A 6,000-nucleotide genomic window follows, 5' to 3' on the forward strand; every position below is an offset into this window, starting at 1 on the left:
ACTTCTGAAACAACTACTGGAGGGCTGCTGCTGGAGCAGAATCACAGAATCACAGCTGCTGCAATACTGGAGAGTGATGGCAGCAGTGAACTTTTGTCTCTGTTTCCTCCCTCAAAGTTGCCCGAGACAAGGTGGTAATGTCCACTCATATATACACATAAACTGGCAGCAATTAAGTGCAAGGATCCCATGACCTGAGAATGCAGAGACGGAGGGAATGAGGGAATGATCCACATTTCTTAGGAAGTTGGTTTTGTGGGTGTTTTTGCTTTTATGTTTCAGTCAGGCAGGAAGCAGAAGAACTTCTAGATTAGTAGTTGCAAGGAAAAAAAAAAAAAAGACAACTGTATGAGTTTAAGAAAATGGATTTGATAACAACCATTAATATGACAGTAGTTAGGAAAGTATTATTAAAATTGCTGTTTATAGCATTTGTATGTATGCATGTATATATATTTCTATATATATTGTTGCTGGGCTCTGTTGCTTCAGAATCAAGTGTACAGAAATGATTACTGTGGTATACCATGATGCTGCTCAGCAAGTGTTACATAGAAATGAGTCTCCAATGCCTGTGCCTGTGTTTGATTGAAAGTCCCACCTTTGAGTCTCAGCTGTAACTGGAGCACAGCAAATCAGGGGTGAGAGGGCTCTGAAGAGAAAAAGAGAGGCAGCGACATGCCCAAAAGCAATCTCTGAGCCACACCTTTTGCACTGACACATCTCTAGCTAAGGAGAAGAGAGAAATGGGAGCATGAAATACAAGTACTGAGAGGGAAGGAGTCTAAGTAGGTGACGTTTAAATATTTTCACAAATTCCAGCAGTTGTGTAGTTGTCTGCTTGGTTTTCCACATATCATAAAATAGGTGGATTCTATTCATTGAAAACACCATGTTACAAATGGAAAACATTATTGCGACATATCTGGCATCCAGAGAAGGAGAACGTGGCAGGCGACTGCGAGGCAGTGCTGATGGGGCCCATCTGAAGGTTTCTCTGGGAACGAGCGCTGATGCTTTGTTCTCCTGAGGACAGTGCTTGATTTGTAACACTGCAGAAATTTGGAAGGAGAGATATTGACATGTTGAGAAAGATCTCACATCTGAGAACATTCAGTAACAGCAAGTTCTGCAGCCATATGGTGCTGGGACCCCCAGCCTGCTCTGATCACCCTCAGAAAAAGCAAGGGCTGAGCGCTGAAGGAGCTGGTAGCAGGGCACTGTGGCAGCTGCTGGGCAGAGGTACTCCTAAACACAGCCCATGTACAGAGATGCAAAAGCAATAACAATACTGTCCTTCTACTTCTTAATGCACCCTAGCAGAGACCAGAGAATGCATGGCATTTTTTATCAGAGCCACATCTTTCTTCTGTTTATCAAGATATCCAACTTTGTACCTGCATTATGGCTGCTTTCCTCTGGAGGTGTCTGAGGAGCACGAATGTCCCCACTCACTGCCTTTTCCATCCTTGCTGAGGTTCCTCTCACAGTTCCTCACTCACTGTGAAATCTGCAGGAATTTCTTCTGGTCTGACTTTGTCTGTTGGCCTCAGGCTAAACCAGACTGAACACATGGTGAGAGCCAGAGAGAGGGAAGGAAAGGAAATGTAAAGCAGAGAAAGATGTTCCATTTACATATAAAAAAGTACTGTTTAGGAAACACCGCTGGTGCCTTCCCCTTCCAGCTGCCTACCAGTACTTTGTCTATGAAGGAGCAAAAGCCATCTGTGGGACAGACAGCACCATGCGCACATGTGTAGATGTAGCAGAAGACAAAGGAAGGAGAAGCCTTTGTTGCACTAAGGCATTGTGCTGGTCTGTAAATGTGCCTGGCACCTGACAGACCCATAGGAACATCAGGCCAGATGTTCCTGAGAGAGAAATTGTTCTTTGCCACACGGTGTGTCAAGATCCTGGAAGGTGTCTGAGCTAGTTAGGAAAGAGTTCCAGATCTCCAGTTCCTTCTGATTCTCAGGGCTGTTTTCAGCCACTCCTTCAATTACTTGGCTTTGGAGCTGTGACTGTTTCTACCCATTGCCTGTGCTGCGAGCCAGGCCCCAAAATCCCCAAGTAGTAAATGGTATGAATCATGCAATACTCTCATAAACTTGAAGGACATAGCAGTAACAACTGAGTTAGGACACTGTCTGGTCCACACCCTGCCTGGAAAAGAGGCCATATCCAACATTCCCCCACATGGAATTAGGATAAATTGTGAAAATTAGGGCTGCCTTCATGTGATGTTAATGCAGTAATGAAGGAACCACCAGACAGAGCAGCCCAGAGCAAGGAGGGCAGGATGAGCATTGTGCAAGCATGTGGATCTGTGACTCTGCTGTGACAAGAAGAGGCTGCCCCAATGCCCTTATCCTGAGGATGTCAGTTCACAGAGCTAAGATCAGAAATCATCACAGCTGGGCACAAGAGATGAAGAGAAAATAAGGATTACAGTCATAAGGAAATCAATTGTTTTGGAGAATTAGTGAAAGAATCTGGAGAATTTGGTACTTTTCTCTCTTTTCGTTTGAAGAGTTTTGTTACTTAATGGGCAAAGTAGAAGTGCCCCTGCATGGAAATTAGGGACTGAACACATCACACATAATAGGTCTGCAGTGAGAGGGTGAAGCTTGAAAAAAAATCACAGAGGAAAAATAAAAGGAGAAAAATTACTGTTACATTGACTTGGGAGGAAGAAAGACAAAAAATGACCAAGACCATGTGTGTGAAACAGAAAGAATGACATACAGCTTCTCTCTGTAAGCTAGCATCTCCAGTCCTAAAGAAATGAATCTTTCCCACATTTTCACGCTAAGTAAGAACCAAGAGCTTTAACATGTATGAAGCATTAGGAGGCATTTTGTATCTCCTCCAGAAATGATGAGCCCTACCTCGCTGTCTTCGTTGTCCATTGTGTCATTGTGCAGTGACTCCTCTGTGCACACTAAAGCCTGCTGGTGTCATACATTTTTCTTAGGCACAAAGGCACCAGGATTTTCATGTTGCTGGTAATGCTGTCATTACCAGAAAGGCCGAGGAAATATAAATAGTGTGTGACATACGAGTTGAGTGGTTTCTGACCTGAGTAGTTTTCAGACAATTTCCATGGAACATGCTCTTCCCAATGGCTGAGCCAATGGTCTTCAGCTCCAATAGGTAAATTTAATTCCTCTCCTCAGTCTGTTCTGGAGCAATGCCACCCAAAAGATCAATGTGCTATATGTCTCAGTGTTGAATGATGTAACTTAAGAAAATTTTATTTACAGAATTTACTAATCTCAATGGGAGCTTCCAATAAAATAAAAGGAACAAATAAAAAGGGCTCCTGACTCTCGGGAGCAGAGAGGAAGTGAAAGATCTCAGGGACAGAGGCACCACTGCACTGGAAATTGTACAATGACATGTTGGTCATTTAAACCAGCCCCGGTGTTGGTGGCAAGAACAGACAGCTCTGGGGCATGATTCATCATCTCCTCGAGAAGATGTCTAAAACAGGTCAGATGAATTCTGTTCTGAAAGTACTTAGTCTCTCTGCATTTATAAAGGGACCCTATGTGACTGGATTGGAAATGGTTTGCAAGGTATGGCAAGCCACACTTGGAACTTAACCATACAAAGAGGACTGGACAGGCCATGTGGGCATAAGCAAGGTAGCCCTCACTCTAAGGGCAAGCATCATCAGACTTCCTAGATCTGAACTGTTCCTCGTAAATGTATGATTAACTGTTCTTAAAAGCCCTCAGGGCCAGAGATGCCATTTACTTCTGCTAGTTTATTTACCCCTAAAAATACTTTTTTTCCTACTTAGCTTAAAATTCTCTTACAGCAACTTGCAGGCTGCTCCCAGTGGATGTGGATAAGAGGTTATTCTCTTCTTTTCACCATCTTTTATGTAGCTGGAGGCTGTTGTCATATCTTCCTCCAGTCTTCTCCTCCTTGAGATAATTTTTTCCATTTCCCCATCCACATAATGTCTACTACTGGGGTCTTTCTCATTTTTGTCATCTCTCCAATTTTAAATGATGTAGTGGCTGAAGCAGGCCACAGCAGTCCATCTGAGGACTTATTTGCTTACGGTGGAAGGATTTTTTTCTGAGCCTGATATGTAATTCTTCTGTTTACACACAAATGAATGAAAAACTTAAGAATTCTTCAGAAATTCTGGAAAAAGCCTTTCTTGATTTTGGGTGGACTGTGAAGTAAGCAGTGCATTCAGGATGCAAAAAGAAAACAATTAGTCATAAAGCTGAAATTAAACTAGAATAGAAATTTCTTGCCTGTTGGGCTTTTCTGAATGACTGCATATAAATTTCATTGTATTTATTTAGCCTGACAAGCACTTCATGGGTTACTGAGCAGTAAGATGAGTCCCATTTTATACAAGAAGACATAAAGCACAGGGGCTTTGTGGCTCTTCACCACTACCGATGTCAGAGCAAGACCCAAGCACATCCCAACTCATCCTCTGAGAAAGGAACCTGAGTGCATAGGCTCTATGGGATCACAGCATGTCTTGCCCAGGTATTCAAAGCAGTATAGTGCAGTTTATCTGAAACACAGATAGGTACTACCAAGAAATGAGGTTTTGAGTTACACCGTTCAGAACTGCAAGTTAACAATGCTGTGTTACTTAGACTCAATATATTTAAATACCTAGTAATGTGATGCTAACATATGACCAGTACGTGGACATCTCCCTGCTGATCACTTCAGGCATCCCAACAGTTCTAGGAATTCTCATGCACTTTCTCTCTGCTCCATGTCTGGTTGGTAGTGGATGCAGCTTTTCTCTTGCTCATTCATGTTACAACACCAATATTTTACAACTGCATTATCAGTGCAGTATAGTCCAATACCATTCAAATAGGTGTTTAGAAATACATCTTCTAATGATTAATCTGGTGTTTGCATGACTAAAAATGAAGCACTCCCTTCTTGTCAGCATGTCACTACCAGTACAGAGCAAGGCTTCTTTCCAGGCTCTGGCACTATTCTGAGTTTGGTGGATTCCAGTAAGGTTGTCAATAGGCAGAGAAATACTTCAAAAGGGAAGGATTAAAAATAAATGTAGAGTTTCTAGTTTTTTCCTAGTTTCTACAAGCTTATCAGTCTTTGTAGAACAGAAGGAAATCACACTGCCATAAACCATGAAGCAGGCTTAGAATTATCCTCAGTTTTGTATGTACACTTACAGCCCAGGCAGTGATTCAGTAACACTACTAAAGTGATGGTTAAGAAAAAGCTTTGGGAAATTGAAACCCCAGGAGGCTGTACAGCATCCTGAGCTATTGCATGTAAATGTTTTTGTTTGGACCCCAGCCATAGTCTGAAGATGATGAAATGTACTCAGCTTTGTATAGCCAACAAACATTTGAAAATCTTCGTTTTCACTTTTTCCTGGTTATCAGTGACAAAGACAGCTGTTCCCAAGGTTCGATTCTGTTGTCCCATTTTCCATTACCTTTCCAAGCATCTTCATTTGAGTGGCTGCATAAAAGCCAGGATGATTGGTGTGGATGCTGCTGATGTTTCACATTTTTACTTGTATAAGCTTAAATATAGTCACATCACATTTCAAAGAGCATGTGGACAAATTGACGTTTTGTTTCATTGTGGGGAAAAAGAACTCTGAGGGGACATTTGGGTGAGATGTTCCATTGGACTCCTCACTACCAGAAAGACATGGAGGTCCTGGCCGTGTTCAGAGAAGCGTGTCACATACCTGTGAAGGGCCTGGAGCACAAGTGTTATTGGAAGCAGCTGAGGGAACTGGGATTGTTTGATATGGAGAAGAGGAGGCTCAGGGGAGACCTTGTCACTTTCTACAATTACCTGAATGGAGGTTGTGGAGAGGGGGAAGTTGGCCTCTTCTCCCATATAACTAAGGATAGGATGAGAGGTAATGGCCTTAAGTTGCTCCAGAGGATGTTTGGGTTGGATATTGGGAAAAAATTGATTCTCAGAAGAGTGATCAGGTGCTAGAATGGGTTGACCAGTTAGGTG

This window comes from Centrocercus urophasianus, unplaced genomic scaffold (assembly GCF_019232065.1).
Source record: "Centrocercus urophasianus isolate 14NV4802_14NV808 unplaced genomic scaffold, USGS_Curo_1.0 seq_10, whole genome shotgun sequence".
NCBI lineage: Eukaryota > Metazoa > Chordata > Aves > Galliformes > Phasianidae > Centrocercus > Centrocercus urophasianus.